General features: G+C 43.2%; 1 protein-coding gene across 5 annotated transcripts in view; it reads left to right on the top strand.

Annotated features, from left to right (window-relative positions):
• CHRM3 (cholinergic receptor muscarinic 3) overlaps nt 1-17,641 on the top strand; it is a 3,761,375-nt gene that overhangs the window by 3,397,253 nt on the left and 346,481 nt on the right. Inside the window, exon 14 of one of the 5 annotated variants that reach the window (XM_069607974.1) lies at nt 13,779-13,914. The exons of the other annotated variants lie outside the window; for them this stretch is intronic. The gene's annotated coding sequence lies outside the window, so the exon portion shown is untranslated. The remainder of the gene's footprint in view (nt 1-13,778; nt 13,915-17,641) is intronic. 5 annotated transcript variants of the gene reach the window in all.

The raw sequence follows: 17,641 nt of genomic DNA on the forward strand, positions 1-17,641 counted from the left end.
GTAGTCCTCAAAAGGGGGCAGCGGCAGAGGGGGCCGCGCCGCCGGGCCTCCTCGCAACGGGAGTACTTGGAAAAATAAAAATAAAAGCGGACCTTAAACAGATCTCAGCAGTGCCTCCAACTTGTCGGGGGGAAATTCTCCCGGGGTCGGCTGGGCCGCCCTCGGACCTCCGGGCAGGGAGGCCCAAACTCCTCCCGTATATCCCAAAAGAGATAGAGTATGAGACACACGCAAGAAGCAAGGTGAATCTGCTGTTTATTAAACAAAATGGCAGGGATGGGTCAAGGATCGTACGCGTCCGTCCTGACACTCTCTCAACATCGTGGGGCTCGCAGGCCCTTTTTACCTTAGTATGACGCGCTACTTGCGTCACCTGAGAAAGTTAGCAAAAAACCTATCGCCACTCTGGATTGGTTCCCCGAGTGGTAGGGTTAGTATAGCATACGTATAGAGAACGTTGTTATTGGTTAAGGGTCAGTCAGGTGGTATACTTGGGTTGTCCCTTCAATTTGATACATAAAAATTGTTACATGAAGACCCCTGAGGATTGGTCAATGTTAATGGCGTCAGTGTTAAGGGCCCCATGTTCTGATTGGTCCACCCGCGAGCCCCCCAGTCTGGGACCATCGCTGTTCCCAGCTCGCGGTGCACCTGTCACTTGCAACAATGTTTCACTATGGGTATGTGCAGACAATGTGAGGATTTATTCATAAGCAGGAAGGCCGACTACTCCCACCGCCGCAGATGTCCATTGAGTCGCTTAATTGTATCTGCCTGTGTCTTGAGACGGGGGATCCAGGCGCCTTCTTCCTTCTGGGCTTGGCACCCTATCAAGTTCGGCTTGGTCACGTGAGGTGGGGACCGTGGTTGAGGCAGAATTCTGCACAATTAATATTGCATTTCTCACTGTGTGCCTGGCTTATCTTGCAGGTGCGACCTTGGCGTCGGCTTGCGGTATGAGAGTTTGCAACGGTGTGCCCTTGATTGTCTGCTTTCGCTGGGCTCATTCTGCAGGGTCAGCAACCTAACTCTTGCTCATTCAATGTTCATGGAAGCTTTTGCTTGCGGCCTACTTGGGCCTGGTGCATAGGTGGGACCGTTTAATGCAGAGCGCTTTAGGTTATGGTATCATATCGCTTCATCCCCGGTATCGTGTCTTCGTTATATTTCTCATTATGGTACATTGGTTTAGAAGAAGCGTGAGCAAGCCTTTTTAGATGAGTTCATTATGCGTCTTGCGTTTCTGCATTTGAAAACCCTATGTGGAAAATAATAAAGATGCACGTCCGTGGGTGTGTCCGTCGCCTACGTCATAGCACTGAGTATGTTCTTTGTGTGGATTGGTGTGGGAGTGTCCGGTGTGTATGTTTGCACGGGTGTGCTGACCGTTGGCTAGGTCGTCATGGCATCTCTAACGATGTGTTGATTTGGTGCTGGATGGTTTAGTCGAGTTCATCCATGCCGCAGGTGTTGGCATGTGCAGGGCAGGCTGGTGGGCAGGCGTGTGATCACGCGAGTGGGCACATCCGTATGTTCTTGTACCAGGGTATTTGGTCGTCTGGGAGATGGGCAAACTCCTCTTGTGGCGGGTGTCTGCGCCGTGATCCTCTAGGCCAGGGTTGAGAGGGGATTGGTGGGAGCCTTTTGTTCACTTTTCCCACTCCACATCTTAATGGGGGAGTCCGCACCTCCACCTGTTGCCATCCCCTGCTTACGGTTGGCCGAGAGGATGTTGCGGACGCGTAAGCGCAGGTCGTCCCAGTGCTTCCGGACATCTTTAGGTGTGCGCGGGGTGGTGCCAACGGCACTCACTTTCTGCGCCAACTCAGCCCATATCTCCTTCTTCCGCTGCACTGCAGGTCGAGACATGTTGGTGGAGAAGACGACATCCGCATTTTCTTGTGAGAAGCGCTCTTTGCGCAAGCGCTATGCACTTTTTTTGAGTGCCTTGGGCATTGTAATATGCTGCAGGTAGAGGTAGAGGTGTGGTAGTGATATGGGTCCTGGTTACAGAGGATGGCAATGGATTGTGTTTTTAAAGATGGCCGCCGTGCTCCTTCCTGTTCCTGTGCGATGACGTTACTTCTGGTTCCACTTATTAGCGGGGACCGCTAATTACAGTCACCACTAATAGCGGTCACCGCTAATGCTGATGGCTTGGATGGCGGTGGAGCTATCTGCACTTCGCGCAATGCCGGTAATGGTGATTTTTCACCCTTTATCGGCAGGGCAGTAAGGTCGTTACCGGCATGGCGCAAAGCTCGTGCCTGCATACTCGTAATCGCCCTCTAATAGCGGCCTTGTAGCAACACGGACACAGTATTTGCTCCATGCGGTAAGGGCCGTAACTTACCTCCAACCTCGTAATGAGGCCCATAGAGTGGGAAAGAAATACAATTGGAGGCTTATCAATTTGGGGAAGAAGGAAGGCCCAGCCATATCTAGAAGATATAAAAGAGAGCACAGAAAAGGGAGACATTTGGGGAGAACAAACCTGTGAACTCAGTGAACCAAACTCACACATAAACCCTCACCCTGGGAATTGGAGAGTTGTAATCGGAACGTGAGCTACTATAAAAGAGAAAAGAAGAGTGTAACAGAGATCCATGAATCATGCAATGGGGAGAAAAGGAACCTAAATAGATCTGAGCTAACCAGGAAGAATAAGGACAAGGGAAATACCAGTCTCCTAAAAGAATAACATAACTTGATACAGTGCATGACAAGGGACTATTTGCATAGGGTCTATTGAATAGAACAAGGGAAGTGAGACCAGGAAGAATAAGGATGCAGGAATTACAGGATTTACTAACCAACTTGATACAGTGGATGAAAAGAGACTATTTTCATTTGCTTTACTGAAAGGAGTAAGTGAAGTGAGAGACTTGTGACAAACCACAAGCACCAGGTTAAGGGAGTAATTCCCCTGACCTTAGTTAGTTCTAAAAGGGGTAGGATTCTTTTTTGGACGTTCATCCTGACTGACAAGCACCTTAAGTGCGATAGTCAGCATACACCCCATTTTCTAGGGAGAGATAGGACTTATTTTAATTAAAATAAACTTCACAGTAAGACCATGCCTTTACAGCTGCCGTCTCCTCCTTCTGATCCTCCACACTACACATGAGCTTTTGCTATTTCTTTTTAATCAAAATCATATTAGTTCTGCACTGAATACGTTCCAAACTGTCATGGCATTCTTGATGATTCCTGTGTCATCTGCAGCCCATATGGTCACTGAGGTGTTCACTCAGATTAAGGCTCCTAGTTTTCCATGTTTTATAGATGTGTGTACATAAATACACCTTAGGGGTCATTTCTGTTGGGGTTGTGTGTTAAATGGAGGCATAAAACCGAGGCGTAAACATTTTTACGCTTCCATTAAACTCTCTGTCCCATTTTCCTGCATTCCAAGACGTAGGAGGTGAACAAAGCAGAATTATTTGCATCTCCGCTTTACTTTCCTCCTCTGTCTTGGAAGAGCACCCGGTGTTATGCCTGCATGAGATTTGGCGTGCAGGAGTAAAACCAATGGATTCCCGTGGACTACGCTTCACATTTCCACATGATAAATAGCAGGCAGATTCCATAGGAATCCATTATAAAGCAGCACCTGCATATCATATTCATAAAGTAGAGACCAAAAGTGAAGAGTCAAAGCGATTTCACCTTATTTACTCTTTGCAGTTACACTGGGCATTGTAAATGATGAAAATTGCAAGCATCGGATGCAACAGCACGTAAGTGCAAACTTTAGCGGCCCCTAGCATGCAATTTGCCTTTTTTGCAAAATGCCCCCCATTGTGTGTTGTCATTATTTGTTTGTCTAAAACTGTTGGTCTCTTGATTGGCTCTTTACCGATAAATCAATGGTGAGTACAAGCTAACGGAAGAAAGAGGATAACGGAATACATGTTCTTTTGAAGTTGCTTACAGTTCTGCAGAGATGTGCTTCATGTCATCACCATTAACAGGAGCTAGTAATGTTTTTATTTCATAAAGAGAGTTTGATATTGATGTGCAAGAACCTATTCTCAGTTGGAATACCCAGAAACTCCATCCACTGACAATGGCCATTGTACAGATGAATAAATGTGAAAAAACGAGTTGCAACTTATTTTTTTGCCCAGTAAAACTATAAATGTGGATAAATACAGATAAAGGACCACAAAATAAATATGATCCAGTACCATAAAACCGGGATCAGTTACTCAGATTAATACATTCTAAATTGACAAAATGTACATAATTCAGACCAATCTTAACTATAAAATAATCGACAACGCCCATCTCTTCTCACCCCGGATTTATCCTACGATGGATTCTTTTCAAACACTTAATTAATCATCATTTAAATTTACCAAGCACTCTGAAACTTACCACCTATGATGATTGTTCCTAAATGTATCAAGCAATCTCTCGGGGGTATTCATTGATCCCTTTCTAACTATTTCAAATACTTTCTGAAGGTATTTTCACTGGACACATTAAAACAGGTTCTGATGCGCCCCACCCCGCTCCTCCTGCTGAAAGAGCCGGTTCTGTATGTGACGAAGTTAAGAAACATCCACCCAATCACCTGCTTACCGTTTTTGGGGAAACAAATTGAAAAGTCAGTAATCAAGCAACTGCAGATGCATATAAAAAGAAAATCTTCTCAGCTGCTGTCAATCATACACTGGACATGGCACTGTGGTAGCCACCCTTGAGGTAGTGGATAACATACTCTGAAACATTGATAATGAGAACACCTGCTTGCTTGGGCTGTCAGATCTCTCAGCGGCATACACGACTGTGAAACCACAGACCATTCTTCCTATCCTTTCTGAGATTATTGACTTCAGAGGAAAGGTTCTGGATTGACTTTGACCTTTTCTTTCTAGCAAACATTCAAACTATTTGAGTGGCTCCCTTGAGGTTGCCCAATTTTACTGTGAAGCGTGGTGCACCCCAGAGGTTCATCCTTTTGCCAGTAGTACTTAACCTGGACATGAAGCATCTGGGAGGTTTGGTTGCTGGCTGTGGAATTTTCACAAATCAGTATGCCAAGGTTACTTTATCGCCATGTTTTGTTTGTGCTGGATATCCATTGCCAAGACAGATGCCTTGCCATGATTGGGTCCAGGATGGCTCTGGCCAAACTGAAGTTTAGCATCTGGAACAATGAGGGCTCGATTCTCATTAAGGTGTTAAGTAGCGAAAAGGTTGCATAAAGCGTTAGCGACCTTTTCGCTACTTAACACCTATTCTGAAGGTGGCACATTCTTCTGAATTCGGAATGAATGCGCCACTTTCAGACTATGGGTGCCGGTTGCTAGGAAGGTCTGAAAATTGACCTAGCAAACGGCACTTTCGTTATGTGTCATTTTGCATGTCTTGTCTTGTTGCACTCCTCCACTTTCGGAACTGCCTGAAATTGGCGCCAAAGTACAGCACCAAATTGGTGCCATTCTTGTGGTGGAGTGCCACAAGAATCACCGTTTTTTGGGTGAAGAGATTGCAGGCATTAGCTGTATTGGCATTATGAGTGATGATGATGGCTGTGCTCAGATAACATGGCTCTCTGATGCCCCCAAAGGGCCCGCTCACACAGAGACACTACTTGCTCAGAGTTGTAAAAATAATATGGCCTTGCATTACTTCATGGAAGGTTTTTTTATGACCTTGGGCGGGCTTCCCGTTTGCATAAATTGACATGTTGTTGTCATTGACGAAGATTGCTGTTTGTTATCTTGGCAGCACTTTCATAAATTTACAAATCCCTCGTTATTTCACGAAAGTGCTGCTGAGATTCGGCAATCCACCCGTTCTCGAAAGAAACAGGCGGATTGGAGCCAGGGCACTGTTTTGTTCTGCAATGACGCCCAGGCAAATTTGAGAATACTTGTGGTGCCTGGGCGTCAAGAAAAGGTGTAGGGAAGCGTGCTATTTAGCACGCTCACTGTGCCTACATAAGCATCAGACCCTGAGACTCTGCTGCTTGGCCCCGAACAATAAGCCCAGCTAGTACATTGCCCATGGGAAATTTCCCAAGTGCATTGCCCTTCTCTGGCTAGCTGTGCTCATTCCTTGGGCTATCTCTAAATTATCCAAAATGTCCAAAACAGCAACCTGACTGAATACCAGATGCGCCTGTTACGCAGGGGGGAAATGTTTTCTCGCTGCTGTACTATTCACTCTGCAGTGAGAGCACTCACATTGATGGGGGCAATGTGCTGCTGGTTGGCATTTCAAAGGAGCACCTGCAGTCACTAAGATCTTCATTTCCTAAATAATTCCTTGCTGCTCTTGGTCTTTGTATCATGGCTTTGTTTTGCTTGTACTCTGCACATTCCCTTTGATTTGTTTTTCTTCATGGCAATTTTTGCTTGACTACCCCTGTGACTGTTGATTATTCTATTTTGTATGTATCTCTATATTGATTGTACTGCGCTCTTGGAATCCTCCGGGCAAGGTCTTCGCTCTATTAAAATCCATTAATGAATAAATAGTGTGGGTGACGGTTTACTTTTGAGTTGCAGTTGGTGCCTGTGGGGCCCTTACAGCCTACTTCAAATATGCATAGGGTGAATGGAATCCTAGGCCCATCATCAGGGTTTTCAGGACTAGTGACTATTTTAATAAGTATACAGACAACATTTGTGCAGTGACATTTTAAATATATGCAGTGAGACGGTAAAGCGAAAGAGCCCATGGTCTTGGGATCACTGCAATAGCTAATACCAGTCTTACTTTTGCTAGCCATGGACACCGAGTTGAGGCGTCAAACGCCCCCCTATGCCCCTATTTTAGTTGTCTGTGCGTTTGATGCAGTGTCCAGGCAATGACTGTGATTAAAGGTGACCTTATCTATGCTGCTTATGTTGTTATATAACTAGATATTTGCTTCAGTTAGGTTGTCTCCTAAAGGGACAGTGTCAGATGATGATATGATCAGTTTTGTATTAAAGTAAGAATGAATAATTTGTATCTTGATGATCTACCTCAGTGCTAAGGTTCAGATGGAAGGTTTTGCGCTAGATTAAGCACCAGGCATTTACAAATGTTGGCATGTGCTGATGACATTGTATCGACGAATGGTGCTCTTTTTTGGGTTACAATAGTTACAGGTGGCAGAGGAATCGTTAAGATTAAAAATCTTGCTTTGAATCACAAAATGTCTCAAGGCCTTGTACCCCTTCAACAGAATAAGTCATCCATTCCAAATCTACAGAGTTCCAACCCTTTACAATCCAATCCTGTTACCCTGGTGGGTCAGCCTGTTTCCATCTCTGGGCCAACACTGCGGCCAGTGACAAAAACATATATGCTTTGCGTTGTTGTCTTGTCATGTGTTCAGGGCCCATAAGACCCAAAATACAGTTTTCCATGTCCCTTTTAATCTGTGTCCCAAACATTTCCTTGGGTCTGTTATTTATCACTACCCAGAACTGTTTCAGTACGGAATGGGGCATTTATTTATTTTATTGTTCATTTATAACGCGCTTAATACTAGCGAGTGGTTTCTGAGCACGCAAATGGGATTCAAATCTGTGTTGCGCTGCACGGGATTGTGGTTCAAATCTGTGTTGCGCAGCATTGGCTTGCTACCACACAAACACGTTGCCCTGAGCTATCCTTCCTTCCTGATTTTGTCTTTCCTGAACAAGGATTACAGCGCATGCCAGTACCCACAGAGAATGTGAATATTGGGAATTTCATGAAAGCTATCTGGATATGAATTGTTGGTAGCAAGACCATTCGGGATCCAGCGAGGTGAGGGAAAGGGTGGAGGGATAAGGGCCAGGGTCAGAAGGGAATAATTTTTGTGTTTTTGTTTAATAAGAAAATGAATACAAAAATGTAAAAGTCTAAGGGCCTGACTAAGGGTTTTGCCGTATTTGCACCAGATATATTGCAAAATGGTAATACTGTTACTGCATGCTGTAAGGAACCACATGATAGCAAGTCGTGTGGGCCCAAACGTTATTCACCATTTTGGAGTCCCATTGCATTCCACAGGGATTTTTCATTAGCACATACAGTAATGCTTTTTGTGCAAGTAATCCCTGCCACACAAAAGTAGGCATAAAAGATGAGTTTCATGTTCGAAGCTTATAGTATGGCCGAGTGGTACAACATCTGGTATAAAAAAATACCAGATCTGTAACCACTACCGTCTAACTCATAAATACACTCTAAGATAGGGCCTGATTCATGGAATGTTTTTCCTATGGGATTGCGCCATTATTAAGCACTTCCATGAATCAGGCCCACTAAAAGACCTGATCTAAGAGGTTCATCAGTGTAGTATGCAAAATGCATGGAAGATTTGACATATTTCGGAATTGCAAACAATAATATATTATCATAGACACAACAGAAAGAATAGCACTAAAGGTCGTTCATCCATGGTGGCTTTAAAGAGGGAAAGTCAATCCAAGTGCTCGAGTTGTATCCCAACTTTGGGCTACACTGAAAGGGGCATGGTTAGAGGATCTTCAAAGAATCATGTGGCATTAATGCCTTCGTCTGTAGGGGCACACCGGCCTACATTATTACATTAGAGGTGAGTTCACAATCTCTTATGAAATTGGCATATATTAGATTCAGCATAACATGTATCAAAATTCTCCAAATAATTTGCATTAGATATCGTCTCCATTGAAATCTGAAATTGATATGTATCTTGCTATATACAAGACATGCATAGCTTTTAGTTTAGATTTAATCAATTGCTACTGTTGAGATTGCGTGGGATTTAATTGAAGCTCTGTGTACAAATCAGTATTGTCGGCTGTGTCTGAAAATGAGTTTTATTGAATTGCTAAAGCATTTGCTCACATCATGTGAAGTGCCAGTTCAAAAGAGAAGAGTATTGTTCAACAAACTCTCTGATCATAACAGTAAGAAAAAAACAGAAGATTGTCTGCCGTTCCTATTCATGGAAGGTGCAACAACACATATTTCTTCAGTGTTTGTACAGTAATTGCGAATATTTTTAAATGTAAATATTATCACATGGAAATTTGTTCTGCTGTTTACAGAGTCTAATAATGTGTGGACGATGTGCAATAATTGTATGGTATGGTTTTAGGCAGTATGCTTTCATTATGCATCAGGTATGCATTGATGTAGGGTATTTATGATATTGGTTGAATTGGTATTGAAGGTTTGTATAAACCAATAACAGTAATAGAAAAATAAGAGCAAGCAAATTGCCCTTCTCCATGCCCACAGTGCTCGAAGATCCGCAATTCTAATATTGGAAGGAAGGCGAAATCTAGAGCTATGCATTAACTCACACATGAATCTATGTCAAGTGTAGTAATTAAAGTGCAAGTCCTTCATACAAAAGGCAGATCTAATGTATACTGTTATGTAATGGAGGACTGGAAATCCCTGAGTTCCGAGTGACCCAACAACGGAAGAGTCAAGGTAATTGACAAAGGCCTATTTTATTAATAATCCAGATAAAACAGGGACAGCAGTAAACACAAAATGTCTCCTCGCTCTTGTCCTTCTCAAGCTTGACAACAGATTAATAATAAAAAAAAACCTTTACAACTGACGTCTCATTACAACATTGATTACAGAAACATACGGGAAGGTGGGATCGGTTAAGGGAATTGTATACCTATAGAACCTATACGTTTTATTTTCCTCATTGGTTATGCTTTATCTGATGGCTCCACCTTAGACCACCCCTAAATTGATTACGGGTAAAAAGACATCATCTCAACAACAAACTATTGGCTACTGCAGCAATTGCAAGATGGCATAATTTGAGAACTGTGATTGTCATTGGCTGTACCAACCTTGACTACTTGGCAGGTCATCTGCACATGAGCAACAATAGTGGTAGGGGGAGCAGCATCAAGGTGATTTTTATTCCCAATTAATAAGACACCATCCCTGATTTCCTAGGCCACAAGCCAGGACTTTAGCTTTGAACTTGGCTTTGTCTTCTGGCATCTTTGCTCTGAGAATTTGAGGGGAGTGAAGGCCTCAGCCTATCTGGGTCTGGAGTTAATGAAAAGCCACTGTTCTCCAACTATAAGTCACGTGTGAGGATACCACGGTTTGAATTATTCTGCTCAACTTTTACCGGGATTTAAACCCTTATTAATATGAGTGCTCTTACCCTTCCTGGCCACTGGAGACTTGTTTGAGCTACTTTTCTTTCAATATTAAACCTTAATTAATGAGCACCTGGCTTTCAAGGGCTCTTTGTTTCTTTGCATAATCTGAGAGAATTTTGTCTAATGCTTGGGAATTATTATCTTCTGTTCTCTTCAGTTCCACTCCAAACCTCCCTTTTCCAAAGTAACCTTGGCAGGAGTTGTGCAGCTATTGTTTGGTCTTCTCGGGCCTGTATTTTCAAGCTAATTCAGCGAGTCTAATATTCCTGCATCTATTTCAAAAAATGTAGCAGGTGCTCCTCTCCAGAAAGAACATGGCATGATATTCAGAAGGGAATTGCCATAGCATTTTGGTGCTGGACTGCCCATGTGGGCGGGACAAAGACTGATATGCAAATGGATATTACCCATCTGTGAATGGTACAGCGAGCACAAAGCGTGTGCTGCAAACTCTCATCTCAGAACAGGTTATCATGCCATGTTCTTTCTGGAGAGAAGTGCCTGCTACCTTTTTTGAAATAATCTTACAGCTTCCCATTCAGTGGAATGTGGCTGCACCATTCATTTTATCCAAAATGCCCACTCGTTACCATTACATTTCTACATTAATCAAGCTCTGTGTGTATCTCATTTGCCTTGCTTTTCAGTGAATACATTGATTATGATATGTTCACTAGTGTCTATTGGTTGCAGGTAATATTCTTCATGTTTAAATGCACGTTTGACCTAATGTCTGTATATCTTCATGGTATGTGTGCATCTGCTTTGTGTCCCTCTGCATGTACATGTGTCATTCTCACAGTTGTGAGAAACCAGAATGTCTCTCACCCGCTAGACCCCGGCGATGTGTCACCCAGGTGTCCAGGACACGACCATCGCTTTTGGATCCAGTTCCTGGGCTTGGACCAGCGCGGGAGGATCATCTGGGTAAGGGGTCTTCAGGGAGTGGTACACCGGATGGTGAGATGTGGTATCCCCTTTAGTCTTACATCTTTTCCCCATCCTACCAGGTAGGATACTTAGGAACTTAACCCCCATCCTCTTTCCGGACAGGAAAACTTTATCATGGACAGCTCAATCTGAGAGAAAATGGACTAATAGTCAAGCCGTATACCTGACATCTCCCAACACAAGGGTCAGGCAATTATTGATAATTACACACACCTGACTTCCATCACACTTCCCCAAACACATAAAAGGTGGAGCATGAAAGCACACTCTGAGCAAGGCAGAACACACGAGGAAGCAGCAGTTGCAAAAGGGAGGCGCCCTTGATCTTTTCGGAGAAAAACTGCTACTTTCATGAGCCCTTGAGAATAAGGAACATAAGACCGGGAATTAAAGCTGAAGAAAGGTGCGGTGTGTTTTGAAGTTACTCGGGCCCTACCACATCAATAGCCAAGGCGGGGAGGAGCGATTGCCACTGTGGTACTGTGCTTGGCTCCTAGAAGAAAACAGCGCCAGTAAAGTCAGCACAGTCGGTGAGTCAGGGAGACTAATAGCAGACCAATCTGTGTTAGAACCAAGGTTGCAAGCAGCAACATTGGATGAAGAAATCTGCAAAGAACAGAGTGTGAGGCATATGTGATGAGCGACATGAATATAATTGAATATCCAAGTGACTGAACTTTTGAAACCAAGATAGATACCATATACAGACTGGTCCGGCACCACATGGGTGCTCATTTGAAGGTCTCTGTTAGGTATACAACTGAAAATGTAAAACTGTGAACTGTGAAATCGAAGTGGTCCTGCATTGGATCAAGATAAACCCTGTGCACATTTGAAAGTCTTCGATAGCTAATACGAACTGCAATTGGTCCGAGCCTGGCTGAGAGAGACTTATTTTGTAAAAGGGATCTGAGCCCACATGAGGGTGATCCGGGGTGAAACGTGAATCACCTGAGAAAATATATTCTATAAGCACTGGAGAAGAGGATCTGAGCACGAAAGGCGGGGATCCAAACTAAAGATTGTGGTATAAAAAGGATCTGGGCCTGGCTGATGGGGATCCATTGTGAAGAGCGACTTACCTGACTTGAGTATTTGTAAAGTAACTTTTTGTTTCTTTTGGTACATCAGGCCCTCTGAATCATCAAGAGATTTTGGTAATTTAAGAGACTTGGGCATAGAAGACCCTGATGTTGGTAATGGAACTGGGTCCTCATGCCGGAGAAACCTGAGAGTGTGCTATGCTTGAGTGAACCGCCTTGTCCCGTGCTGAAAACGTGGGAAAGGGAGGCCAACAGCCTGAACATCCTGACTTATTATTTTGTAAACACTTCTTTATTTTTCATGAACATTATCCCACACTATTTGTATTTAGTTGTAATGATTGGCTATAGGTTTTTTATCACACCTTTGTTAAAGTTCAATAAACACCCTTGAACTGTGGTCACTTGTGTCTGTCTTGCCTTGATACCATGCCTTCCTTACACAGTGTTGTCACTTGGTCTTGTCATCTTCGGTTGCAGCACGTATCTCTTCTTTGATTGATCCAGGGTAAGGTTGGTAGGGTTGCCTTAGTGAATAGCATCTGTCGCACTTGCAGTATGGTAGTGGACAAGGGATAGACACCATAAATAATGCACTCCTTTCATTCCTATGATGTAGAGGCAGGGGAGGGGCCGACGCTATGAATGAAACATTCATCTGCATCTTATACTGAATGGCCATTACTTTTTGTCATTTGGGAACCATAATAAAGCATTATAAAGAGACATGTGGAATCAAAGTCCATTTGCAGTTCATAGCCTTTCTTTGGTCATCTTAAAGAGCTTGTGGATTAGGCGAAATAGTTTGGAAGGAAGGCTGCATGCCCCTTCCCATTGACAATCCTGCTACTCTACATGATCCACATAATTTCTTTCATATATAATACATATTGTTACACTCAGAACATAACTATGACGTTTCCTTTTCCACCCATCTCTATTTTCCTTTATTGCTGTATGTTAATCTAAGAGGTGCTAAACATTTTCATAGTTCAACACCTGTGAAATGCTTAAAACGATGTAAGGACACTTTAATTGTGCTACCAATGTTCCATTTTAAATCTCTTAGTGAGTTGTGAAGGTACTGCAGGATAGAAATTATAGAAATTATTGAATAACATGTTGATCCCTTGTATGCAAAACAACTACAGAAAGGTCTGCAAGACCACCATTTTGCCGTGCAATCTTTTCAAGACTTTTGCTACTACGTCTCTTACTTCTTAATTTTCTCTGCAATATACTTTCAGATTAAGAACCCCCTTAGCTATGACGGCCTAAGCTTGTGGGTTTTATTTGTTTTAATCAATGAGTGCATAATGATAGTTCTCATTGCGGTTGATTGACAAAGAATGTAGCAATAGTAACTCTGGCCTACTTTTTGACTTACTCCTGGAGAAAGGATATTGGTCTAACAAAGAAGTTGTTAGGAGTAACTCTGAGTTACTCCTGCAAAAACAAGTCCAGAAGTCAGATTCACTGCTAGTAACTTCTATGTAATCAAGGTGTCTCTTTCTAGTAGGAACTCAAAGTTGCTCCTTGTAAGTACTTGGTGAATCAGCCACATTGTTTATGTGTACGCCAATGAATCACATTTGAGATGTTTTAGAGTATTGTGGACTCGTTTAGTTTAATGATGTTAACTGATGCTATTTCATTATTTCAGGGACTGAAACTAAGATCAGATAAGCAGGAGCTAAAAGCAGCTCCTGGGTATCCAGCATTAACCACTGACCAGGAGCTACCACTGGGGAACGAGAAGCTAGCTCAAAGCTTCCCCAAGTCTAACTTCCACATAAAATGTAAGCATGTCATTGTGTCCATTATTTATAACCCTATATATCATACAGCTCTGTTGTAGTGTTTATTTATAGATTTTCACAAACTCACACAGTTAAACTTACATAGGTGTGTTTGTTTGGCATCAGCTGGCCTGGGGAGCAGAAAGTAGCTCCTGGTAGCTGTTGGTATCAAGCTGAATAGCTCCCAGCTTCCATACATTTCAAACCTTATACCTATATTGATTGTTCTGTTGTGTTATATAAAACTAGGCATTCTTTAATTGAACATTCTGAATAAACGTGTATGTATAGATTGATTCCAATTGGGGTTATGAAACCTGGAGGAAGAAAGGCAAACACGTTGGCAGTGCCCTATGTTGATATTGTTGCTAAGTGGAGATATTTACTGTAATATACTGTTCTTTGATGTGCCTCAGTTCTGACCTGGGAAAACAAACAGCCAAGAACAACAGGTGCATTCAGCAGCCAACTGAATGCACCCGATCACCTGCCAAATTGGTGTTCTTTTGAAAACGTTTTCCTTCTTAATCTCAAAGAAGAACATCGCAAGAGCGTCCTTTCAAGGAGGTTTCTTGGCCGGGACTTTTCCTATTCACCCTTAGGTTTAGCTCTGAGAGAAAGGGTGATGCATGGCCTACTGGCTATATTTGCAAAAGTTTCCATAATGTTCTGCACCTGTTGTGAGACACAAATTGCTCGTCCATGTCTGTTTTTCATGCGTAAAAATGAAGAAAAAAAACATAGCAGTGATTATAAAAGTAATCTCATTAAATGTAAATATTAACTGTCTATTGTTTTATAACATTAACAATTATTGTTGGCTAACATTGTTGGATGTGGGGAGCCCAAAATACCATTGAATCATGTTTTTGTCATGGTTGCCTTTTATTATCTGCCATTGTCTTCATAACAAGTGACTACACAGTCACGTTGCTCTGGTCATAAAAACGCACACTGTCCCCCAATTGAGTAGCTAAGTAAAGCAAAATGATATGGTCAATAAAACCCCTGCTAAAGACTTTCTAGGGCCGGTTCCAAGACAAACAAGACACGGCTAGGGCCTCATTATATGATTATGGCAGTAACTGTAGAAATATTTTATATTTAAAATACTTCCCATTCTTAAAATGCCACCTAATTATGAGTTGGGATATTCACCATAACTAAATACCCCCTGCAATCACACCTCATGATCAGGTTGCATTTGAAAAACATGTAGCATTTTGAGTGGCCTGTTAACACCACACTCATAATGAGGACCTAAGTGTGCAGCTCGAGAGCACCACGTTGCCCTTACAAGCAAGCAGGGCTGACTCATTCATCATGGGAGATGGGGCGGCGACCCACCCATTATTGACGAGCCGCCAAGTGACCCCAGGGAAAACAATAAGTGCTCCCTCAGCTGCAACATACAGCTGCGCGGGCACACCTGTGCTGGCTTGATCTGTCAAAGGAAAACACGGTTTCCCTTTGAGAATGATACCCCTGTCGCGTGTCTAGTGGCCTATGTAAGGCCACAGGGCCAATAGGGATGCAGGCTGGGGTGTTGCAGTTCTGAATGTGCATAGAGGTTGCTCCTATGCCTAACTGCACATTCAGAGCTGCTGGGGCGTATTCCAGGGGGCACTCCAGCTCCTGCATACATGTGCAGGAACCAGGAAGCTCTCCCTGCTTCCTGGTTCCTTTTCATGTTGCATGGGAGCTAGAGACCTCTTGTGGTGTCCTGTCCTGCTGATGGCAGTGAAGTGGGTTCTGGGCTGGGGCTGCAGGTAAGAAGAAAATGTGTATGTGAATGTTTGCATGGCTGCACGTGTAGCAATGTGTATATGTATTGATGTGTGAATGGAAGATGATGGGCCTCATTACGACCCCGGCGCTAAACCATAGTGCTATTAGCACCATGGTCCATGCCGGGGTCCGCCATGGTGAATGGCGGAATTACCGCCCCATTCCAAGGTTGGCGGGGCGGTAATTCCCCCTTCCTCCATGGCCCTTCCCCATTCCCATTTTTGCCCCATAGGGCTCAATGGGAATGGGGAAGGCGCTAAGTACGGTGCGGCAAATTGCGGCACCGTACTTAGCACCAAGGTCCCTTTGCAGCATCCTACTTTAACGCCTGCGAAAAGCAGGCGTTAAGGTCGGGTCCCGCAAAGGGAACTCGTAATGAGGCGTTAAGGGTTTAATGGCCCCGACACCTTTTACGGTGCCGTTAAACCCTTAACGCCAGGGTCGTAATGAGGCCAGATATGTTGTGTGAGTGCATGTGTAAATGAGAGGGTGCATGTTATGGGTGTGCGGGTGAAAGTTATGAATGCTGTGAATATGTATGGGTGCTCAAGTAAATGAGTATGGGTACCCGAGTGAATGTGTATGAAAGATGAATGAATATGTGTGGTTGATTGCGTGAGAAATGCACCCTCTCCATCCGCACCCCCAACTTAGAGGCCCATTCACTAGCACTGTGAGCCGGCCTCTGATTTAAGGTGCAGGGGGTGCATTTTTTACTACCCTTTAATGTTAAAGCAATCAATGCTTGCTTATCACGTTTGTTTTAACCTTGATGCCAGTAAAAAAAAAAGTCATGCTAGAGCGAGAAAAAGTTACCAGACTGGCTGCTGCAATGTGATTTCTGCCAAACAAGATGAGTGTTCTTTCATGGTTAAACACGGCTGCACTTCTGCAGCCAATCTGGTTACATTGGCTGCCTCTTGCAAAGCATTTTCTACTGAGTACCATGGTTAAAGCAAACATGATAAATGTTATGATGTGGCTAGACTGGCTTGCATTGCTACTTTCTGACTCTGGCATGGTAGTTTTTACTGGGCAGATAATGATTCAAGTGATGCTTGAGGAGGATTCTATTTGCTTAATCATCATTTTTGTAAATCCCTCTCTATAGGGAGTTCTCTGCTCACTGTAATAATCCTCACGTACAGCAGTTCTGATCAGATCACTCACCTTATTCAGTGGAATACAATCAATTGTATTCCCAAATCCCAAAAGTATGAAGCAAAATACTTTTACTACAAAATCTTATGTTGATACTGATCTAAAACTGATAGTTTTGTGCTTTTGGTTTAAGTTGGCAGTGATTTGATGGAAAAAGGCAGCTACCACAGTACCATGGGCACATGTGAAATATGCTCTGATGGGGCACACCTCACCGTGTAGACATGGGCTAGGGCCAGTTTTAACCCCAGGGTGCCATTATTGGGCCATATCAGGCGCAGAACACCCTGGGAAAATAAGGCCGTTTGCTAAATTGCCACCTCCTGGGCATACACTTTAAAAAAGAATCATCCATGTTTCATTGGCCGGCTGGTCATGGGCTCACAAAAGTGCAGCTTGGAGGAGATGGGGCCAGTAACACGTTTTCGGAAACCGGTAGACTGAAATGGGCGTCTTGTATTAAAAACTTTATGAAATGTTGTGATCCTGTGGAAATCCCATCACTACCCCATGCTTCAGACCCTATGTTTGTCAAAACTGGGATAACCTAGAAATGTGCTTGATGCTGGAATTCAGTGTGATTTAAAAATAAATCTTCAAAGACATACACGTTTCACTTATCTATTCAATATTCTTTTCAATCTGCCTTAATCTAGCTTATTTTTGGGCACAGTCAAAACAGACCAGGTTCTCACTCAAGTATTTTTTTGCGAATACAGTAACGCAAAACCATAGGGCATGACCTCCTGTTTTTGGAACATGACTGGAGTACTTTATA

This window comes from Ambystoma mexicanum, chromosome 4q (assembly GCF_040938575.1).
Source record: "Ambystoma mexicanum isolate Mex_15411 chromosome 4q, UKY_AmexF1_1, whole genome shotgun sequence".
Taxonomy (NCBI): domain Eukaryota; kingdom Metazoa; phylum Chordata; class Amphibia; order Caudata; family Ambystomatidae; genus Ambystoma; species Ambystoma mexicanum.